Source organism: Choloepus didactylus, chromosome 12 (genome assembly GCF_015220235.1).
Source record: "Choloepus didactylus isolate mChoDid1 chromosome 12, mChoDid1.pri, whole genome shotgun sequence".
Classification (NCBI taxonomy): Eukaryota; Metazoa; Chordata; class Mammalia; order Pilosa; family Megalonychidae; genus Choloepus; species Choloepus didactylus.
In genome coordinates, this window is record NC_051318.1 from 81,131,830 (window position 1) to 81,157,692 (window position 25,863).

The window sequence follows — 25,863 nt, forward strand, 5'->3', positions numbered from 1 at the left end:
AATTTGGCTTTTCTGGACATTTCATAGACATAGACTCATGCTAAATGTTACTTTATAAACTCATGCAGAAATAAATGAATAAAATCCTATGATGTGATGGATGCAAGCTTGCCAAAATGCTAATTTTTGCCTAAAAGCTGAATTGTCAGGTAAAATGACAGGCTCACATAATTTGTTTTCGAAAAAAAAAAAAAATCTTTACCACAGTTCTAGTCTCAATAACCATATAGTTTCTCAGTTCTTTCAAGTAAAATAATATCCTGTTTAAAAAAAAACAAAGGCTAGGTCAGCTCTCATTTCAAACAATCTCACAAGTGCTCTTCCTTGATGCAGCCACTGTCTCTTGGTAAACAACAAAAGTGCTTTAGGGATATGTGCTATTTTGCCACATGGGATATTGAAGAGTTGTGTAGTTAAGTCAAGAATTAGTAATAGCAATGATTTTATTTCTTCATCAAGGACACTTAAAATGAAACATATTTTTACTGTGTATTAGAATACTGTGATTTCTAATAGAGTTTAGTGACACAGCCTTGATTTGTACTAAGACACCAACAATTAAACCCACCATTGGTGTGCAGTGAAAAGACAAATAATGTCTAAGTGTTGTTATGGATGTAGCTTTGTCACATGGCCCTTCAAAGAGTCTTGTAGTCCTCTAGAGGACCATGGACCACATTTTGAAAACGTTTTCTCAATATAAATGCGTCTGATCCATGTAAGGCTAATATCCTAACATATTATTTGAATAGTATTTCTCGGTCTGGAGTGTCTTTCTCCAACTGCCTCCTGCAAAATGTCTCTTTGTTCTGTGATTCAAGGGCCAAACTCAAGTAGCTTTTGTACACTGCAAAACTTTTTCTTTTGCCATAAGTAGAGTTAATGCTAAGGGTGTAAATTTTGCAAGCGGGATTAGAACTTCGGAAATTTTTTTTCTTTTACACATGATTAGGCAGTGTTTTTAAACCTCAGATCACAGAGAAGACTTAGCTGCAGCTCTTTTGTCATCTGCTATTGCCAAAGGAATATATTCATTAAACTTGTTAGCATGCTTACAAATAGGTTGTATGGTCATTGTAACAGTCTCCAGTGGTGGCTACATAATATTTTCTCCTGTGAGCCTGGCATTAAATTACACAGTTTACCACTTTAAAGAAGAAAGATTCATATCACCGCCTGCTTTGTGGAGGGTGCAGTAGGATTATGAGGCTTAGAAATACATTTTGGCTGAAGAAGTGTACAACTTCATAGAGTGTAACATCCATGTATATGCCAAAAAAATAATTTTCTCATACACACTGCTCAAAATACCTGAACCCTTAGATCATATTCCTAAAAAGTCCTTATTGTACCATGAAATGTCAAAACTAAGGCATCATCTCAAGCCAATATTATCTTCTGCTCTTATGTATTTCTTTACAAACTTCTCTTATGGGTAGATACCTTTTTAAGTCTTAGTTTTCTTTTCAAGAAACAGAAAGAGTGCACTTCTGAGTGGAATTATTCGACTCAATTCAATAATTATTAATTGCTCTCATTCTATTATGAAGTGTAGACCACATAGTTGAAATGCACGTTTGGCACGATGTCACAGAGAACATCTGAAAAATTTAAATGCTGTGATTTAAAGTAATTTAAATTATTTTCAATATGATAAGAAAACTAATATTTAATTTATAGAATTCCTGATACTGCCTCAGGGAAACATTAATTTAGAAAAAATATGGCTAATAAGTCCTTTATATTTACTAAATTTTGAATAGCTAGAGAAAGGATAAACTCCTTTGGCAATTCAAATATATGCCTCTTTATGCTATGGAGATAGGTGTGTTTATTCCTTTTTCAAAAAGATAATAAATTAAGTTAACTTATAATACAAATTTCAGATATATGTTATCTGTATCTGAAATTGTGTTTGCTTTGTTAGTACTGACTAAATGCAGTAACTTTAAATTTCTTGCTTCCCAAACTGTCAAGCCACTCAGTGTGTGTGCACAAATGTGTGGTGAAAATCTACTATATTTAAGACCCCATGCTAGGTAATCTCGAATTGTAAAAGTGTAAAATCTGTGGTTTCCCTACTGCCAGAAGGTAGAGGAAACAGCCTCATATATTCCATCATATATTATACTCTTTACCCATTTTGCAATCGTTAAGAGATTTTGGATTGTTCTGATCATGGTATCCATGGGTGGGTTTGCTTTAGGATTTAGAGTAAAGTTAATCCTCTTGCCATGGTAATTGACAAAAGTAACCATGTCCAAGACATCAGCATTGGCACCCTCAAGGGACTTGGGGAAATTTGATGTAGGTATAATTTGAGATTATAGTTTGAAGGTGGAAAGAGGGAATACCCTCCTTTTCTATGGATGTGAATGAAGAACATTGCCCTGCGATTGATAGACGTCTGTGGCCATTTGTGAAGCCAACATAGGGCCAAAGCTGACACTCCTGGAGGGCAGAGCCCCCAATTCAAATAAAGCCAAAAGGTGAAATATGTCTGAGCCTGCCTTCCTATTGGAGTTTTGGAAGCATGAGCAATAAATCCTCATTTTTGTTTAAGTTGGCTGAGTTTTTTCTTTTTTAACCTGCACTTGAAAACATCGTGACTTAATATAGCATTAAAAGACAAAGATGCTTCAAAGAGATTAATTCAGGCAGGAAAAAAAATATAGTGGAAAAAGGGACCAAATGACAGCTCTTATTTGCTAAGGTGGGGTTGCAAATCCAAATGCTTCAGGGCAAACTCAGGAAACCTATATTAACAAAGCAAGTCAGGCATAAGATGAGGAAGTGGAGAGGAGAGTAGTAAATATTACTCAGGATATTGTTGACCTGTGCCAATATAAGTCATGTTATAAAATCTTTGAATTTTCCAGAAGTTTTGTGGAAAGTAAAATAAGATAACTATATGGTACAGTGCACCTATAGACAAGAAGAAAAAAGTAAATGGTTCCTATTATTATTTATAAGAATTATGGCAAGGTGTTTGTCACTCAGTATACTTTAGCTCTTCTCCTTTATTCTCTGTTACGTAGGGTATATATGATAAGAAGACAGATAGATATAGGACTAGAGAACAGGTTAGCTACAGGTAACTAAAGATTAGGTGACTAAAGGATGGAATGGGGATCAGAATTAGGGTAACTGACATCAGCAAATAAATAAAATAGCATAGTAGAAGGATAAAAAGAAGGGTGGAGTTAACAACAAATGAAAGTGGAAAATGTTGAGGACAAATATAGAGGATTATGGATTGGCCATATATAGCAATAATTTATATCAATGTCTTTGAATTTAGACAGCTCAATTCCAACTTCTACTATTTAATACCTATGCAATCTTAGGCAAGTTAATTAACCTGAAATTAAAAATTTTTATCTGCAATATGGAATTATTAATAGCAACTCTCTTATTATGAGGTTAAAATAGAAAAATGCATATAAAACATTTAGTTGAACGTCTAGTAGAAACAGATGCTGAATAAATATTACTGAATTTATTAATGTTTATAATATGGAGTAATTAAGAAGGATCAGTAAAGAAGAATGAGAAGAAACAAAAAAAGGCATAATTAAGAAAAAATCAACATAGCAAATTTACAAAATGAAAGTGCAGATTTTATGTAGTAAGAGATAAACCAATGCTGCAGAAAATGTCATAGATAAAGAACATAGAGAACAAGTCATTGCACTTGGTAAGTCATCAGGAAGTTATAGGATGTCCCCATTGAAGGGGTAGTTCTCAGTTTGGAGATGGAGGAAAAAGTCACATAGTAAGAAGGGATTAAGGGATGTGGTGGAAGTAGAGAGAGCCACCGAATGTAAACTATTCTTTGAGATTAGCAGCAAAACAAGGGGGAAATATATAAGACAAGCCTCCTTGTATTTTAACATAGAGGAGACAAGCATATTTTAATGCAGATAGGGGAGGAATTAGTAGAGTTTCTGGAAAGAAAAGGAATGAAGATGGGTATCACAAGGAAGCGCAGTGACAGAAGATGAAATATAGAGATTTAAGGTCATTAGGAATGGGGAAGTCTCCTCTTCTAAAATGGTGTGATGGGAGAATGGAAACATTTTAAAGAGATGAGAGGGCTTGATGACAGCTGGTAGCCATACTATGGTGCTCATATCTAACAATGCCCATCTTCTCGGTAAATTACAATGTTTGGCCAATGTTTGTGCAGAAAGGATACAGTGTGTTTAAATAATAAGGAAAAGTCTTAGAAGAGCTGCTTTGGGAACAAACAGAGGAGTTATCAAGAGACGAGTAAAGGGACACAGAAGTGAAAATCCAATTGAAATCAAGTATTTTAGATGACATTGGGCCTATTTAGCCTTGTTCAAACTTTGCTTTAAAAACTCTATTTCTTTAGAGGAAGTAGGGAACCAGATGTTGAAGGCTGCCTAGTGTTGAACCTTGTGTAGTGAAAACTGTGGAATTTCACACAAAATGATTAATTTTCCTGGGGTAATAAAGTGGGCTGTGTTGAAATGAGTGAATGTGGGGTTCGCCTGGGCTAACAAGAAACATGAGTTACTAGTAGCATTTAGAAATTTGAGGAAGAGGAGTGCAAGGAATTGGAGAACTGAAAATGGTCAGTTAGAGATTTAATAGATGTGGGAAAGAGAAATGACAGTGGAAGAATCATATTGTGTTTTCGCTTATTTGTGATAGATCGTTTGCAAAACTGGCCTCAGTTCACCGCTTCCTAAATCCACATCCTTTGCAATGTGACTCTATTGCACCTCCTGTCAAGAGGGAAATTTCTTATACATTGCTTGAATCTAAGCTGGCCAATAGAATTCAGCAGAAATGATAATGTGCCTGTTCTAAGCTTAGTTCTCACGTAGGCTTTAGTGCTTTCACTCTCTCTTTTTCCTGTGCCTTCACCATGAGAAGCTACCTTGGCTACCCTGGAGGATTAGACATCTGGGACAGATGTGAGTCCATCTAGCTGTTCCAGCTGAGGCCGGAGATAGGTGAGAGCTGCCAACTAAGATCACAGAGCTGCCTAGTTAATCTACAGCTGAACCCCACCGAGTTGAGCTCAGGACAGCAGATCCTTCCAGCCCTGCCATACACTCATGACCAAAATAAATCTTTATTGCAGTGTGCCACTAGGTTTTGTGAGTGCTTATTATATATTATAATTGTGGCAATAGTAATTGATGCAGTATTTTCCTTAGATGGATCAAATATAAACAATTTCTGCAATATATTTCATATGAAATACTTGCTCAGTATTTCCTTTGAACATTGTGTGTCACCTTCCCCCTTAAAGTATGTTTTTCTAAATATGTGTAAGATGTGGTACAACCAGTTCTGATATAATAGAATCATCTCTTCTTTTAAAAATAGCACTGTTGATGCATTCAAGATTTGATCAGACATTTGGCAGCGATTTCATGCTGGTGGGATTTCCATAGGGAAAGGGGCAAACTGACCCGTTTTTCTGAGACATGAGCCACTATTCTTTAGCTCCCTGCTTTAACTAAGGGAACACATAATTAAAACATTATGTTGAAAGAATTCACATGAGCTTTCTAAATAGATTCTATATTTGCAATAAGAAAGGCTTTGCTAACAGGTTTCAGTTCTACTACTTAGTCTGAATGATCTTAGCCAAATTAATTTATTTCTTCAAGCTTTAGTTTTCTCAGCTACAAAATGATTGAAAACACCTAGCCTAGTAACAGATACAAAGTAAGCATTCAATATTCAATATATGGGAAATATAAGTTTTGTTAATGATTCACTTTATAACATCCTATGATTTTGGTATAATCATCCATTTTTGTTTTTTTCATATTTTATATGTATATATATATAAATAGTGTGTGTGTACATATATGTATACATGTACTTTAAATACTGTGTTTAAAGTTCAATTTTAATTGCTCCTTTTAAAAGTTAGAATATATCTATAATTTCTGTTAAATTATGTAAAATAATGTTATTTATTTATTTATGTCCTTTATTATTCCAGATTAGATTAAGAAGCTTCACAAAAACATGTAAAATACAACAAAAATAACAAATTAGAAATATCTGTTGCAAAGGGATCACCAAGGTAGAGGTATGAATAGAGCTAGAAATGAGGCTAGAACACCAAAAGTTGGTAACAGTTTGACTCTAACCTTTTATAACAGAAAATTAGAAAATAGGATACATGTATGATTCCTAATATCTGTAAATGAAAAGCACACTAATTTTTCCCAATTTCCTTCCAAAGAGGACATTGAAACTTGCTGGAAAAAATTCTCAGCCACATCTCTGGTCAATACAGCTTTTAATTGCACAGGATTGTTTCTTATAACATCACTCAATATCGGGCAAATGGAATCACATGGAATTGCCATTCGATAAAACTAGTCCTATAGGGAACCAATAAAATAGGCTTCAAGTACACAACAATCTGATGGCCTGAATAAAGGCGTAAGTATCATGGTATCCAGAAAAATAGACAACATAATCTCCAGGCTACCTTCCATAATATTATTTCTATCAACCCAACTTTAGATAGTGGCCAGTAGTAGTGAGTTTAATATTATATGCCCTGATGAAAAACTTAGCGTGTAGATCATCTATTTTGACAATTATATATAGTATGGTAAGCTTTCCCAGCAAGACAAAGTTGATATTGCATTATTAAATTGAGGAGGCTCAAAAGGCTTTGTCTAGTACAGAAAGCTGCCACAGTGCTTTCAGGATCAAATGGAGGGAGTACCTGTGGGCAGTGTGAAGATTGTCCTTAGTTACTAATTTGGGGCCCAAATAGTCCTCAGGTAGACGATAAATATTTTTACCAACATAGTCATTATCTATATAGGTTGTTTATATAAAATATAAGAACCTAACACTTTGGGATCATTTGGACATTACTTCATGAAACAAATATCATATATCTCATTCTTTTAATCTTACTAGTGAAGTGATATTTTTCCTGTCTCTTTTTTCTCACTCACGTACTTTCCTTCATCCCCATTTTCTTCTCCTTTTCATGAAAGGCATTTATTAGTGTCCAAGTCTCTGAGGCTCCTTTCCAGTTTTATAGAAATAAGACTCTCCGAGCTTGCATTGTGAAACAGGTATTATAATGGCGATAGACATATATGATGCAAACCAATGACAGAAGAAAAATGTGAAATTCTACAAGGCTTCTTAAAGCATACACATGCAGCTCTTTCTTTGGAACTCCTCTCTCAAACTCCCAACTGTTCTTCCTTTTAAATTTCTGATATTTTTTCTTTCCAAGTCACTATTGTCAAATCTCTCCCTGACACATGCTTTGCATGAGATATCTCCCATCTTTTATATCAATGCAATCAATATATCTTGTAAAACAAATTATTTTTTTGTGTAATATTTATGCTTTTATAACCCCTTAATTCTTTTAGTTCTATGAAACAAGCAAAGGCTGCTGTTGCTTCTTTGGGCACAGCTCCACCCTTCAAACCAGATGTTTTATTCTGCTTATGTCAAGGTAGAAAACCTTATTTGATAGTCCTTGGGGGTTAAGGAAGTCAAGATAATTTCATACAGAAATACTGGATGTGCTGTAGCACAGGCTGAAAAATAGATTCCTGTACACAATCCTCATGAACTGCAGCTGCTTGGCTGCTTTTTGTATGCACCCCGATCCAGCTGCAATTTTATAATACTGTTTGTCATTTGGAAAAAAAATGCCTACCAAATTCTCAAGTTTATTTATGAAGGCAAGAGTTGTGGGTTTGGAGGAAGAAGACATATAGTGCTATCTCACATGTAAAATTTTAAAAAAGCAGAACAACACATTTTACCCCCCTGTTAATAACCTCATGTCCGTATTGCAGATCAAATCAACTGTTTGGAAATCAGGTCTTAATTTATTAACAAATATTGATCATAAACTTTAAGTAGGCATTCAAGTATCAATTTTTGGAAATATCCTTTGAAATCATTTCTGTTCTTCCTATTTACTTTATAGGGGAGCTCATGCACATGAAAAAGAAATGCAAATAAATTGGGTTTAGTTTTATTTGAGTTAAGGCATCATGAACATAAACAAAAGCAAAGTTTAGTATTTTTTATATTATCAGTCTGTCCTTCTTCCAAAGGCAGAGTCACATTACATTAAAATAATGACTATATGGTTGAATTGCCTTTACTTTGTAATATAGAGTCATATTATTATAAGAATTTTATCTGTTGCAAGTGACAAAAAATTCAGTGCAAACTGCTTGAAACAGATATAAGTAAGCAAACATGTGTATATATGTACAAGTATACGTATATGTGTATACATGTATGTGCATGTGTATATATGTGCTTGTATAGATACATATATATATTTAAAAATGAGGCAGTATAGTTACTGGGTTATATCCTCCCCCCCAGAACACACACACTGAAAGTGGAATCAGAGTTGTTGCCAAAAGAAGGAGGATATAGATGCTGGGGAAATAAACCTGTGTCCACTCTTTTGATTTAGCTATTTGGGCAATTGAATAAACTATTTGTATTCCCATTAGTCTGCAATAGCCTAGAACAAAGCATAATATAATTGCAGCTAGCTTCTAGGAACAAAGCAGATCTGTGCTCACCTGTTAACACATATTTATTCTTATTGTCCCTAATCCCAGAAGGGAATTGCATTCCAGAAGGATCCTCAAATATCTAGAGAATTGCTGTATTTGACTCTAATTAAAATTTAACCTTTTAGATAAGTTCTATTAAAACATAAAATTTATTCTATAATCCCTAGAGATGCACCATGTGCAATATATTATTAATGAGACTAAAGGAAATTTATGGAAAATGGCTGAATAATCAGCCAAGATTGCAACATAAATTTATGCAAATTTGCCAGACATTGATGTAAAATCCTAAGGAGTATCCTTAGGAATTTTCCTTTCTATTATGCTAATGGTCAAGATCAATTGAAACATGAAATATATGGAAATTTATGGACTTTTATTTAATGTTAATGCCTTCAATTTTACAATGAAAACATGTAAGAAAAATCATGCAGATTTGGATTTATTATGTAGAAGAAGTTGGGAGAAATTTGGTTATATTGAGTCTGTTTATAAAAGGAAGGAGCTTATCCAAAAAATTCACAAACTCTAAACTGAGTTAGAGAAGGTTTCAGGCTTTGGGTTTAATTAGAGTGACCGTAATTCCAATTTGTCCAGCATGGACACAACTTATACCCATTGTCCTGGCAAATTATCATGTCCTTTTTAGGATTGTCCCACAGTTTTGTGGGTTTCTGGTTTAAAAAAATTTAGTATTAATTGCATTAAACTAAGCATAAGATCAGTTTGTCCAACCCCCAATTTTTATTTACTGTTTCTGCCATGCTTTCTGTTACTACTGTGGGAGATGCATGTGCAACTAACGGTGTTCTCTGATATAAAATATGAAGCACAACCAGAGAAAATCCATATTTTCTTGTCTAACTCTTTTCACCTCCCTGTCAAAGCTTGCAAAGAACTCGATTAAAAGCAAGTGGGGTAATGGATGTTGGTGATAGTAGCAAAATATTGAGAATGTAATTAAGACCACTGAACTGTACACTTGAAAGTGGTTGAAGTGGGAAATTTTGAGTTGTATGTATGCTAGTATAATAAAACGTTAATTTAAAAATAGGGAAGTGTCCTCCTTCATAGGAGAGGAGGGACAGCTTACTCCCACCAGTCTTCTGCATTACTGTCCCTCACAGACTCTTAAGACAGCTTGTACCTTAACCATGTAATGACCTGCTGGGTGCTGGAAGTTTCCAGGTTACTAGTTGGAAAGATGGGTGTAAAAAAAACAAAACAAAACTGGAATTTGTATTTGGAAAATGCTTGTGGAAAATAGTGGATATGAAAGTGTATGCTTTCTTGATTGCTTGTCATTTATCCAATTTTTGAAACATTTTAGCTTTTGAGAAACTTTGTTGCAAATCAACCTAAATACAAGGTGTCAAACTTTTTTTTGTATAAAGGTCCTCTAGATTTTGACCATATTTTGTTCAAAACTAATTTTTAATCAAAGTGTTCAACAAATGGAGCAATACAAATTTCAGCTTTAAAACACTTAATTGCAGTTATTGATACAAATCTTGCAAACTGAAATTCGTCCATATAAAACCAAAGGAGGAAAAATGCATTAAATTATGCTAGTGTGAGTAGTCTGAAACTTAATTTTAAAAGTCTATAATTTTTCTTTGGAATATAATATCTTGTGGGAAAAACCTTTGGATGGAGCTAATATTTTTAATTGGATAAATTTATAGCTTATCCCATAATGGAATAAAATTGGGAAAGTCTATTCTTTTGCATCTTTTAAATTTGAAAAACATTTAAAATTAACATAAGTAGAGACAACTTAATGTGCATTTCCTAGTAAAAATACTTATCAAAGAATCTTGAGTGGATTCAAAGAGATAGTATCTTTGAACAGTAATATTTATACATTTCAATGCGAAAATATTGTAGAATTGAGACTATCCTTCATTTGGCAGAGTTTGATTTTATCTTACCAGATACCTCAGCACCTATAGAGATAGTAATTTCTCAATTGAAAATATTTAAAACAATATGGTCTACACACTAGTTATTTGAAAAGTGGGGGCAATTACAAGTTTATTAACCATAAAATATAGCATTAAAGAGGGCATGAAAAATGTTAAAAAGATCACAATAAAAAAATAAATTCTTCACAAAAAAATGCACTTCATGTTAGAAACAGAACATTTAAGCTACTGTAACCTAAATTCGTACAAACTCTAACCATGCACAAAATCATAATGCTTATGTATATTTAAAATTTTCTGATAATCAATTCAAAGATACATTTTTGCTTAATATGCATGATATATTTTATGAATTTTTAGTTATATATTCTGTTTCAAAAATAGAATAGGCCAATTTTATCAATATTTTTCAAAATTGTTAAATGAGTATACATGTATATATGTATATATATAAGTATCCTTTCTACTTTCACAAGTGTTCTGATTCTTTCTGTCCAAACGTAATCAGTAAACTCATTGTTTTACTGATTTTCATAAAACATACCAGTACCCACAGGGTTTTCTGTTTGTCTGTCTTTGCCTAGGATTGGATTTTAGAACAATTAGATGAATGTCGTCAGACAATTATCCAAAACATACTTTACCTCAGTAGCGATTGTGATTTATAACAGGTGGCAGTGAGTTAAAAAATTCACTCCCTGACAACTACTGGGAGTGCAACTAGTCAATGTCTCCAATTAAAAGTGGGATGGTTAAGTTAGGAAGAGGTGGACATCTTGAGAAAATTGATGAAGGAAATAATGATAGATTACTTAAGAGAAGGACCCCAGCTCTATTCAGAGGTAGAACTGAAAAAGAGGGTTTTTGTTTGTTTGTTTTTTAAGGTGCAAGATGGCTTAAGGATAGTCAAAGTATTTTGATCATAGAAATAAGAACCCAAGTTTAACTTGAACATATCTCTATATTTGCATCACACAATTTGTTAGAGGTGGTCCTCCAAGTGATTTACTGACTGTAGCTACATGTAAAAATGTAGAAATCACCAAGCCTAATTTTTAAAGCTTGGAATCAGGTCAAGCACTCATTTTCAAAATGTCATGGTTGAGCTTGATTTCCCACTCTGTCTCACTACAATTTCTTGTATATATATCCCCTTCAGGTGTTAGAACCTCACAGGCATGAGAGCTGTGTTTAAAGAGGAAAGTTTTATGTTGATACTAAAGCATTAACACCAGTTTTCAAGTTGTACTACAGTTTATTTCTGATTCTGAGGCAAGTTAAATGATTTTATAGACAACTATTTTTCAGACTTACCCTATTTATATTCATTCATATATTCAATAAACATTTTCTAAGCTCTTCATGAAAACTCTTGTGATAGCTCTATCTTTTTGTCCCCATTTTTTTCTGTCATGAAAATTATAAAATCAGTCTCACTAAAATGAAGAGACAGTACTTAATTTGGAGTTACTGATTGTGTATTAATATTTTACATAGTTTCTTTAAAATATTCTGGTAAAATGATTTTTGTTCTGAAGATAGATAAGATTTGTGAGAAGGACTTTTCCATTGAGTAGAAGTGGATGAAATAACGATGAAGTGATTTGAGAGATGCAAGGATTTCACATTAGAAATCTCTGCCTTTGGATTCTAAATGCATTTCAACACTGATGAGACTCTTCTTATAATGTCAATAAATCTGCAAAAGGGCATGAGGCTGTAAAGACCCAGTAGGCTGCAAGCAGGCAGGCATTTTACTCATTTGATCACTTTGCCAGATTATCAATGACCACTGCGTGATGGGGGAGAATTTTATAAAGATGATACTGAACCTGAAAATTGTCCTTTCCCTATCTAAGTTATTGTGGACACATAATAGCTTATACTGGGACTGTAAATGGTAAGGAAGAATTCATTTCCAGATAATTATTAGGGATAATAAATGTTTTGTAGTGTACACATTGACAGAGAATACAGTCCTTAAAATGGAGTACTTTGTGGTCTATCTGCATAAACAGGGAAAGGATATCTTGTGACTTTAAAAATACCGTTGATTCTAAACTTAAAGACAGATTTAAGCAATTATGGACAAAGTGAGAGCTTTCAGATGTTAGTCAATGGAAGTTAAATGGAAATCAGTGAATGAGATGGAAATAAGTGGATGCAACAAGAGGTGGCAACAGATAAGATCAAAACCGCAGTCAGGACATTTCAGGATGTAGACATTTCCTTTAGTTCTATTGTCATAATGAGAAGGATAATATTTTCATTATATTTTATTTCATCTCTCCCTCATTATGTACATATGCATGTATGTTTCTAATTTATCTCTCTTTTTATTATCAAAATGAGGTATAATATATATTTCCATTTAAAGTTTACAATCTGAGGCATTCTGACAAAATACATCCCCACAAAACTACCGCTGAAATGAAACGACGAAACATGTCCCTCGATCATGAAATGTCTTCTAACCCTGGCCCCAGGCAATTGCTGATTTGCTTTTTGTCCCTATAGATTAATTTGCACTTTCTGCAATTATGTATCTATATATCTATATCTATGTATGTCTATTTATATATAAATGGAATCAGAGTATGCTTTCTACATAATGATTTTGAGATTCACTCATTCATTTTGCTTGTATGTGTCAAAAGTTTGTTTCTTTTCATTGTTGTGTAATATTCATCATAAGGATATAGCTTATTTTTTTTATCTGTCCACCTATTATTGACATTTGGATTGTTACAGTTTTTTTGGCTATTGTGAACAAAATTGATGTGGACATTCATGCACAAGCCTTCATATGGACATACGACCAACAACCCAATAAAAATGGACAAAATGTTTGAGCAGACACTTCACAAAAGAATATAGACAAATGGCCAAAAAACATGTGGAAAGATGCTCAATATAATTTGTCACTAGGAAAATGCAAGTAAAAACCCCAATAAGTTATCAATACTCTCCTACTAAAATGGTAAAATTTTTAATGATTGAAAATACCAAGTTCAGGCAAGTATGTGGAGAAGCTGGAACATTCATAACTGCTGGTGGCTGTGTAAAATTGAACAAACACTTGGGAAAACTAAGACTTTATTCCAGAAAAGAAATAAAGACACACACAAAAAAGGAAACTCAAATCCTCCCATACCCCCCCTCCATTACTGATTCATAGTAATGATATAGTACATTTGTTACTGTTGATGAAAAAATGTTAAAATACTTATATACTGTAGTATACAGTTTGCAATAGGTATATTTCTTCCTATATACCCATCTATTATTAACTTCTAGTTATAGTGTCATAAATTTGTTCTAGTTCATGAGAGATATTTCTAATATTTGTATGGTTAATCACGGACATTGTCCACCACAAGATTCAGTGTTTTATACATTCCCATCTTTTAACCTCCAACTTTCCTTCTGGTGACATACGTGACTCTGAGCTTACCCTTTCCACCACCTTCACACACCTTTCAGCATTGTTAGTTCTCACAATGTGCTACCATCACCTCTGTCCATTCCAAACGTTTAAGTTCACCCTAGTTGAACATTCTGCTCATAATAAGCAACAGCTCTCCATTCTTTAGTCTCACTCTATATCCTGATAACTTACATTTCATGTCTATGAGTTTACATATTATAATTAGTTCATATCAATGAGACCTGCAATATATGTCCTTATGTCTGTCTTATTTCGTTCATTATAGTACCCTCAAGTTTTCTTCATCAACCCATTTTTTTAAGACAGTTTTGTTCACACACCATATATATCATCGTAAGTAAACAATCGATGGTTCCCTGTATAGTCACTTATTTATGTATTCACCACCATTGCCTCTATCTGTATAAGAACATCTCCATTTCTTCCACAAAAGAGGAGGAAGAGTCAAAGAAGGTAGAGAGACAGGAGAAAAAGAAAAAAAGAGAGAGACAAAAACAAACACAACATGACAGCTAGGAAGCAACAAAAGGAAAGATAGCATTAAACTAAAGTAGGAAGTAGAATAAAGAGTCAGACAACATCACCAATGCCAAGAGTCCCATACCCTTCCCCTATGTCCCTCTGCCATATGCATTTAGCTTTGGTATATTGCCTATGTTATATTAAAGGAAACATAATACAATGTTTCTGTTAACTATAATCTCTAGTTTCCATTGGTTGTATTTTTCCCCCAATCCCACCCCATTTTTAACACCTTGCAATGTTGACATTCATTTGTTCTACCTCATGTAAAAACATATTTCTATCTTTTATCACAATTGTTGAGCACCCTAGGTTTCACTGAGTTATACAGTCTGAGTCTTTATCTTTCCTCTTTCCTCTGGTATCCCACATGCTCCTAACCTTCCTCTTTCAACCATACTCATAGTCATCTTTGTTCAGTGTACTTACATTGCTGTGCTACCATCACCCAAAATTGTGTTCCAAATCTCTCATTCCTGTCTTTTCCTTTCTGTCTGTAGTGCTCCCTTTAGTGTTTCCTGTAGAGTAGGTATCCTGTTCACAAACTCTATCATTGTCTGTTTGTCAGAGAATATTTTAAGCTCTCCCTCATATTTAAGGACAGTTTTGCCAGATATAGGATTCTTGGTCAGTGGTTTTCCTCTTTCAGTATCTTAAACATATCACCCCACTTCCTTCTTGCCTCCATGGTTTCTATTGAGAAATCCACACATATTCTTATCAAGCTTCCTTTGTATGTGATAGATCGCTTCTCTCTTGCTGCTTTCAGGATTCTCTCTTTATCTTTGATGTTTGATAATGTGATTATTAAGTGTCTTGGTGTAGGCCTATTCAGATCTGTTCTGTTTGGGGTATGCTGTGCTTCTTGGATCCGTAACGTAATTTCATGTCTTTCATAAGAGATGGGAAATTTTCATTGATTATTTCCTTTATTATTGCTTCTGCCCCCTTTCCCTTCTCTTCTCCTTCTGGGACACCCATGACACTACATTACTGCATTTTGTTTTGTCCTTAACTTCCTGAGATAGTTTTCTCTATCTGTTCTTTTGTGTGTAGGCTTTCAGATGCCTTGTTCTCCAGTTCCTGAGTGTTTTCTTCTGCCTCTTGAGATCTGCTGTTGTATGTCTCCATTGTGTCCTTCATCTTGTGTGTTGTGCCTTTCATTTCCATAGATTCTGACAGTTGTTTTTTTCCAACTTTTAATTTCTACCTTATGTACGCCCAGTGTTTTCATTATACGCTTCATCTCTTTTGCTGTATCTTCCCAAAACTTTCTGAATTGATCCAGCACTAGTTGCTTAAATTCCTGTATGTCAGTTGAAGTGTAGGTTTGTTCCTTTGACTGGGCCATAACTTCACCCCTCCTAGTGTAGGTTGTGGTTTTCTGTTGTCTTGGCATCTGGCCTCCTTGGTTATGCCAATCAGGTTTTCCTAGACCAGAACAGGCTCAGGTCTTGGAAGAAGGCAGTAGTTTCAGGTATCCCTGAGGGCATGTTTTAGAAGATTGGTACACCCTGTGAGGCCTCAAGTCACTGTGCTTTTCTGCCCAGCAGGTGGCACCTATCAGCCTGTCACTCCTGACTGTTGTAAGAGGTATGGCCCATGGCTGTTTTTACCCAGGCTCTGGGGTCTGTTTCTGACTGGAAGGCATGTAGTAGAGCTTGGCACCACCTCTTTCCTCCTACAGAAAATATACCCCCTGGGGAGAGGTCATTTGCATTTGAATCATCTGTGACTCTGCTAGCTCCACCCTTGCCTGGGACTGAGTGCTGGGAATTGAAAATGGCTGAGGCTTGCTTTCTCCACTGAGCTGCAAAAGGTACAAAAAGACTCCCTTCAGCATCAGTCTGTGGCCTCCCCCCTCAGTTTCACCCATCGGCCAGAGACAGCACCCGGTCCTTTGGGCTCCCCCTCCCTCCCAGAGAGTTCCTCTGGCTCTCCAAAGTCACTCGTCACCTAAAGTCTCTGTCTGCTTGTTGGGGATTCATAGTTTGTTAATTAAAACCCGAATTGGAGCTCAGCTGAGCTATATTTGCTTGCTGGGAGAGTGCTGCTCTCCAACACTGGGAGGCTTTGCAATTTGGGCCATGGGGGGAGGGGGCTCCTGGCTCAGATCCACAGTTTTTACTTACAGATTTCATGCTGTGATTTTGAGCATTCCTTCCAATTCAGGTTGGTGTATGATGAGTGGACGGTCATGTTTTTCCCCCTGAAGTTATTACAGATTACTTACTATTTGTTCCTGGTTGTTTATTAGTTTTTCCAGGGGGACTGACTAACTTCCACTCCTCTCTATGCCACCATCTTCTTCCCTCTGTCTCACCTAGGCATTTACCCAAGAAAAACAGAATCTTCTTTTAAATGCATTATATTTAGCAGAAATCTGAGTTTGGTCACTCTGAGTGTGTGATCTCAGGCAGGATGAATAACAATCCTGAGTTTTAGTTTCTTCACTGCTAAAATTGGGAATAAACAGGACATATTCATAAAGAGGCTTTCATAGCACCTGGACTATAGTAGGTACTCAGTAAATGCTCGTTCCTCTCCTCTGTTTGTTAGTTATTTATTAGACTATAAAATATACAGTCTACAATGTGGATTCATTTTTTTCTAAGTTACTTCATCCACTTTTGTAAAGCTTAAACCTTTTGAACTTTTATTAAACAGTGAAATCTGAGCCAGATGGCTCTGATTAAGGGCAATAGTAAAGATTTTGTGGGATCAGATGAGAGGTTCATCATGCAGAACAGTATCCAACTACTCTTCTATGGAAAGAAGAGGAAGGAAAGGCCAGGGAGAAGAAAAGGATGCCCGACAGGAAGGAGATGGGCTTCTACTTCATGGTCCTTCCCGACTGACTCTCTTGTGACCCTGGTTAAGTACAAATTTGGAGGGAAATGGCATATGTTCTCTTCCTTATCTGTGTTATCCATATCTCAAAATTCATATAACTATACCCAAAGTCGGTGGTGGCTACATCAATGTTGTTTAGCCCCTGGGTGATTATTGGGTAACAACAGGATACTTGGAAGAAAAAACAACAAGAACAGGCCTGAGCTGCAGGACCTCAAGGAGATAGGTTATGGGCGCATAGAATACGTAATTAACTACAAAAGCAGAATGAAATTCAGAGGTAAAAGCAATCTTTTTTTGTTTTTTCCAATATATTTGGGGACGATATCAACGAGAAGAAGCAGGCAGGCATTTTGGAAGCATGCTTGAGAGTGTTCTTCTGAGCAAGGGTAGGGAAATGGTCATGTTTAAGTCAGGCTAAGGCAGTGGAGCCCGCCTGCCCAAAGCAAGAGTTGATGTCATTGAGGAGTGTGGGAGAAGTGGGAGAAAGTAAGGCAGTGGCCAGAACGATAAAGGAGCTGGCATTTATCTTTCAGTTAAGCAGAGCTATGGCACCTTTTATGTGTGGCTGACACATGTTCAAAGATGTGTTTGAGAAAGAATAAATCCAATGGCAGGTTAGGGTGGACTGAACATCTGGAGGTAGTCTAGACACCAGGAGAATATTTAGGCCACTTCTTTGATAATCTAGGATCAATGCTAATCTTTTAACTCTACTTTTCACTCTGTTCCTGCTCCGTGGCCTTTTCTAGTCCCAGTTTCCACATAATCCTTACTCTCCTGACTTTGCAATGAACTTGGCCTACTGTACAGAAGTGGAATTATCAGAAATGTGAGTGCAGACCCATAAACCTTAGAGGAATGTCACAAAACATAGATGTGCTTTTTACAAGGAAAGAAATGTGTAAATATGGATAATTATCAGCAGCTGTCATTTCAGAAGAAAGATCTTTATCTTTGTTGTGTTGTGTTCCCCGAGGAGCAATTGAAGGTCATGTTATTAAAAGTGCTAATATATATTATAATATTTGTGTCAGCTAATTAAAACTGTCATATCAAACATCTTCTATTTTGCCTGCCACTTTCTCTTAATTCCCTCTGTTTCTATTCAGTAAATAAAGAAGAAAAAAAAATCCTCAACTGACAGGGTCAAATTCACCAAAACGCTGCCAAATAACCCTTTGAGTGTTTTGCTGTATTTAATTTAATGTGACGCAGTCCCTAGAGTTTATTTGGCTGAATATAATTGCAGCTATTTTATACTTATGAATAAGCCAACATAGAGAATCATTTAAAAGTAATATCTTCATTCTGGATTTGCCTTATTGATCCAGATTATTCCTGAGAATTTCCTGGTTTCTCGAGCTTGGCATATATTTCTAAATATTGAAGAAAATATCCATGACAAAGAGACTTTTCTTTAAAAAACTATCACATAGGTGAAACTAGGTGTTCAGAAGTTATCCAATGTAAGGATTTATATTCACAATTTATTTTTCAGCAATTTGGAGTTTCCCAAATAACTACCTCAGAATAAACTCTAAGAAATTCTGGCCTGAGAGGGCCACATACACAGCTGTGCAAATGATAGTCACATTACGTGTTTGCTAAGAGCATGTCTGCACAGCCTTATTCAGCAGTATGTTGATGTTAACTTCCGGCTTTACCAATTTATGTCAAAGAAAGTTTTACAATGACTGCTATCAAAACAGTGCCCAAGAAAATAAATTCATGAACTACATACTTCCTTTTTTTCCAGGTCCCTTATCGTCAGTATTTTCTCATACGTGGTCATTTGACTCTTCAATTCTTCACAACTATTTCAACTCAAACTTTTGCTTTATTTCTCAAGTACTTACATTCTGAATTTTTAAAAATACTATAAATTAACTGAAATGAAAGTCTTCATGTAGGAAGCAGCCTTAGATGACATTTATATCAACATGGTCTCTAGATTCTTCTTCCCAATTCTTTCCTTCCACTGGATGGATATGGTAGAGCATTAGAGGACAGCTGTGGAGAGGGAAACAGGGAACTCTTCTGGTCTGCTCCCTAACTCTGGCTACAGCTGGGCTCAGGTCCTGCCAAGAAAACAGCTCTTCTGTGTCTGGTGACCATTATGATATTGACTTATAACTAAAACTATTTCCCAAAAGTCCCTGAGTGTCAGTCAGGAAACAAATAAGCAGGAATTTAAGCAAAAGTTTGAGGAATTCTGAAAACATAACACGTTTTTAACCCTGCATTCCCCCTTCTTCAACCACACTACAAAAATGAGCCACATGCTTATAATTCCATTGAATATACTGAGCAACACCATTCTTGAACCAGATTTGGGTCGATTTTCCTCAATACCACACAAACCAACTCACCCCCCACTAATACTCTAATCCCATCATCTCTGATGTAAGCTAGCAGAAAGAATTAACTGCTGATTTTTAAATCTGGTTTGCAGACAGTGTGACTCTGAACAAAAATTAGTTTATTAAAATTAATGCAACCATATAGCATTCAGTGGGGAAAAGGACAGAGTATATTGCTGCCAATGTGTCCAATGTATTGTACATGATTAAAAACACAAATGTTTATGTTGTAGACAATTTATTGTAACATCCTGATGTGTGTGTGTGTTGGTTTTATGTGATCCAAAATGTTAGAATATGGAAAATGTTAAATTAGTTCCTGATAAATCAGTTGTTGAAAGTATAAAGTTTGGTTCACAGTTTTCTTTATTGTAGGGCAGCCTAAGAAATCGTACTTTATAAAATCAATTTTCAAATTGAAATGATATCTTAGAAGCACAAAATCATTGGAAGATTACCCATGTTATATTGTATCTTCAAATTCTTTATTCTTTGTATCATCTTGTGTTTTTAATACCATCAATTGCAATTCCAGTTGCCCACTGGAAACAGCATAACAGCTTAGCAGTAGAATGCACATGGTCATTAGAAAAGATGCTTCCAAAATATTTTAATTAAATGGGGAAATGCACAGGACTTAATAAGTAGACAACATTTTATTCATGGCACAATTATATACATATGTTAAATATATTTATAGAAAAAGCTGATAAAGTCTCCAGCAAAATGTTAAAAATGGTTACTTCTAGGCTGAGAGAGAAAGTTCATTAATTTTGTTTTCCTTTTTGTAAATTTTTACATTTTCCAAAATTTGTATGGTGAGCAGTTACTAATTTGGTATAAGGAAAAGAATAGCAATTTTAAATGAGCCTATGAAAGTGACATGCATAGTACAACCTCACAACACATAGTAGGTATTTAATAAATATCAAATTCTTTCCCTATTTGGAAAGCATTAAAGAAATGGGCAAAGAGTTATTTTGTTTTCAATAAAATCTTACTCAAATTGCTAGAAAGAAATTGTAATTGAATATCTTATAGCTTTGGCTAAGAAGAGAAACATAAAACTTAGAGACAGGGGTTAGCCCTGGGCATGAAGAGTCTTCACAGAAGAAAGTTAAAATGACTCATTGATGCACTGGGGTCTAATTAAGCAAGTGAAGCATGAGGGTGGTATCATCAAAAGTTGTTCTAACGGTAGGGAAGTGATTATGGAAACTATTGTAATGGTCAAGTTCACTCATAATGAACACATGAATAAGAAACTGTGCATTAGCCATTGGAAGCTAAAGTTTTATCTGGACCATATTTTTTTCATAATAACAAGCCTTGCCAATGCTTACTCCAATTTGCTTATTGGAGGGAAGGTGAAAGGTCAAGGTCTTAAATGACCATAAATGTCCACATAAAATTTTCTGTCAGGCAAATTCCTTGGTCAAGTCCACCCAGACAAATTAAAATGGAAAAAATGTACTCAAGTAATGATGTTGGCCTCACCTAGACCACAGGTTTAAGCATAATGCAATTCAAGGAAAAGAATAATTATATGTTTGGCTTCAACTCTCAACACATTTTTTTTCATACTTCTGCTCTTTTGGGCTCTCTTCTTCTCTGTTTTCTCTTGTCCCATCTCACTGAAAAATTAGTGGAATGAAAAATTAACATAACATCACTCCATCTATTCATGCATTCATTCATACATTTATTTGCTCAATATACATTTATTGCATTTTCTTTAACAAATATTTATGGAGCAACTACTAAGTGCCAGGTACTGTTGTAAATGGTGGAGATACAATAGATAATTAGGCTAGAACAGTTCTTGCCTTCCTGAAACTAATATGATAGGAGAGGGAGATAGACAATAAATAACACGACAATGAATAAGCAATAGTTTTTGCACATTTAAGTCACACTGCAAGAAGGATGTGCAAGAAAAATGCAGTACTGTTCTGCAGTACAGCCTGCCCGTACTAACCCTGCTGGCTTCAGTTCTGCTGCTGGGTGTTTGATTTGTCCCTTTGGCTCAGACAAAGCTTCTGGGTAATCAGCCATCTCTCCCCAGCTAACCTAATCTCCCTCCCTGTTCAGCATCCAGCTCAGGGCCCCCAGGGGGTCAACTCAGCCTCTGCTGTAGACTGCTCTCACTGCCCTGTGTTGAGCCTCCAGCAGGACTCCAATTTTCAACTAGGCAACTTTTCAATACAGGAGCTGAGAGTGGCCCCATCAGGTTAAGCATGCTTCCTAACTGCCCAGCCTGGACTGTCAACTTTAGTTTGCCGTGTCTTAGGTCATATGTGGATATTGAAGGAGAAAATGTTGGGAAACCTTAGTTATACAATTTTCTCTTTCAAAAACCAATAGGCTCAATTTAATGAAGAGGAAATTTTTCATAAGATAAAAAATTTAAGGGATATCAAATAAAAATAAGAGATTCTTGAGCTATAAAATTTGAATCTGAAGTTCATATGGAGAAATAAGCAAGCAAGACCATCCATAAAATTCTGAAATTGAAGAATGTTGAAAGACTAGCTCTACTGTGTTATAACACACATTAAAAAATTGCAATGCTTTTTAAAACCCTGTGATTCTGATGCAACAATTAACAGATCACTGTAGAAGAAGGGAAATATAGAAACACACCCAAATACATATAAAAATTTAGTGAAAGATAAAGGAGAATTGTATATGGATCAAATATTTAAGTATGAATATGAAAGCTATAAAATTCCTAAAGGAATGTAAGAGAGTATCTCAGAGTGGAGGGCTTTTCTCAGCATGACACAAAACCAGAATCCATTAAGAAAAAAATGAAAAATGAAAACCTAAATATATTTTAATCTCCACAGCAAAAACAGTGTAAGCATAGTCAAAGCACAAATAACAATGGGAAAAATATTTGCAAATCACATCACTAAGGATGTGAAAAGCTTCTCTAACTAAAGAAGAATGACTTGCAAAACCAATAGAAATAATGAGCAAAGAATATGGACAGACATCTTCACAGAAAATAAATTACACATTTTTTAATTCTATAAAAGATATGCAAACTCACTGAAAAAGTCATGCAAATTAAAATTACAGAAAAAAATCGCCAATTGTTTTCACCTATTTTATTACTAAAAAGTAGAACGTTTGATCACCTACTGTGTTGATTAGACTGTGGGGAATTAGAGACTCTCATATATTACTACAGGTTGTCTAAATTGGTACAATCTCTATGGAGGCTAATAATTAATAATACACACAATCTCTGACCCTCAATTCCACATTTACTCAATTGATACAATTTTCCTAGTGAGAAATGGCACATGAATAAGGTTATTCATTGCAGCATTGTTTTAAAGTAGCAGACTGTTAAGAATTCTTCCATATGCATCAAAATGGACTGTGTAAAAGGTAGGACATAGTTATTCAATGCAGTACAATGGCACCACTGGGAAGAATGAGGATGTTTATTATGTATCGATAAAGATCTCCTGGATGTGCTATTAAATGGAAAAGGCAATGAACATTTTGTTTATCCACTTGTCTGTTGAAGGACACTTGGATTGTTTCCATCTCTTGGCAATTGTGAACAGTGCTGCTATGAACATCAGTGTACAAATGTCTGTTTGTGTCACTGCTTTCAAATCTTCTGGGTATACACCAATGAATGGAATTGCCAGATCGTAGGCTAATTCAATATCTAGTTTTCTGAGAAACCGCCAAACTCTCTTCCATAGCAGCTATACCATTATGCATTCCCACCAGCAATGAATGACAAATAGAGTCAAGAGGCTATGCTGGAAATTACTACTATGCACGCTTCAGCTAGATATGCTAAATGACCACAGTATGATAAGCCCAAGTAAATAGTCCTGAAAACCCTAAAGAATACCTGGAACCCTATCTGAGATGCTATAAAAGTTTCACTTACTAAGTTTATTCTTCAGAAATTTAAATCCTCCAGAGAAGTGCTATGCCAGCTAAGTCCCAAAACCCAGAGGCAATAGGCTGTTCAGGAATATCAACCAGATGTGTCCCTTTTTCTCATCAAGTCAACACCCCTTTTCAACATGAACAAGTTAGGGTGGTCACTGCCTAGACATCCCTGAAGATCAGGAAAGTGATTAAATTAGAGGAAGGGGTAGCAACAGACAAAATGGAACCTAATAAAGGATTATGAATACTGAATCTCTATAGAATTTTCTTTTTCTTAGTTGCTAGGGTATTAGAATAGCTAGAAGGAAAGAATCGAAATGTTGGAACTGTAACACATAGCATTCTTTGAAATTTGTTCTATAGCTACTTGTTGAATTGTAATTTGAACTCCATCAACTTTTTGTATATATATTATATTTCATAATAAGGAAATAACTGAAACTGTGATACTGTAACTCACAACAACTTTGGAAATTTCCTGTATAACTACTTGTTAAATCATGCTTTGAAAGTTATTATCTTTTTGTATATATGTTATTTTTCACAATAAGGAAATAACGGAAACAGTGGAACTGTAACCCATAATATTCTTTGAAATTTGCTCTCTAACTACTTGTTAAATTGAACTTGGAAAGTTATCACTTCTATGTATATATGTTATATTCTACCATTAAAAAATATGATTTAAAAGGGCAATGAACAGGGCAGTGTCATATGTATACTGCCATTTGTGTAAAAAGAGAGGAATATCATAAAAATGTAGTGATTTACATATGCATTATTTATTCTTGAAAATCTTACAGAAGAAAGTGGCAACATTAGTGCTTCCAGATAAGGCAGACTGATTTTAGATTTTAAAAATGTGAATATAGTGCTGATTTTTTTAAAAAAAGAGAACTTAAATTATGTTGAGGTTTGTGGAGATGTGCAACATAGTGGACAGTTTGCCCATAATCTGTGTTTTTTCTTGCTTGATAAAGTTCAGGTAATGGTTCTCAAAATGTGGCTTGATTGTCAGTTCCATTTCTCTCATTCAATCCATTCCCTTTTCCACGACCAGGACTGGTAGACCCTCATCAACTCATAAGAATATTGCTGCAAGGTTTTTAAACACTGTTCTTTCTGTATTCACCCAATTAGACTACTTTGGATAATGGCAGATTATTGTATCAAATTACAAGTTTTTCATCTCATATATCTGCTATGATGTTTTCCATTTCATTGGTTTCTCATTTCCATAAGATAAAGGATAGTCTTGCACCAGTATTCAAATTCTCCCATGATGCAGGCTTGCCTGTCTTTCTGGTGTAATCCATCACTACTCTCTTGCACAAAACTTAGCTAGTTGGATTACATTAATTACATTTTCTGAATACTTCTGTTGTCACTGGCACACTGCCCTCAAATGCCCCATTCTATTTTTCTTACCTACCATTTGAATTATCCTTCTCCCTGATGACCTTTCTCATTCATAAAAGATCTCTCTTTCCTCTGAACATTTCCTGAAATGTCCATACCATCATCATTTTAAAATTATCTATGAAGTTTTCAAAATATTATGTAAACGTCTTGAAGTCTGAGCCATATCTTATTTTTTTAAATACACTCAGTACCAGGATTTGCTGTTTGCTCATGGTTGTATTATATTTTACAGTTTGCACATGTTTCAGGTACAACTTCTCATTTGGTACCACATTCACCCCCAGAGCTGGGTGTCACTGTCTACCCAATTTCTCTGATGGGAAAACTGAGTTAGGTCATGACCACGTATTGAGGTGGCAAGGCCCACAGCATAGGGATTTGGGGGAACCGAGAGACTTATGTATAGAGCCTGTCTGGTTGTGTGAGTTTTAGTAATTTATTTCATTTCTTTAAGCTAGTTTCCTTATCTCTAAAATGGGAATGACAATAATATCCCTCAAGGTTTTTGGAAAGAGCAAATGAAAAAAATGAAAATAAAGGATTTGGCACATGACCGGTCACATAAACAGTGCCAGCTATTAATGTGATTATTATTTTTCATTAAAATAGATTTTGTTAAGCATAGATTTATTTCCCTTTACAATGTGTCACTATGACTCAGCACCCTTACAGGTGACTTCAAATGTTGGCAGCCAGTCACTTTTGGCAATGGATTGATGGCAAATTCAATAATTGAAATGTATATAGTGCTTTACCAAACCACTTTTCTCATGTGATCATATTTCATTCAATCAAAGAACCAGTGATAATCAAGGAAAATGGGA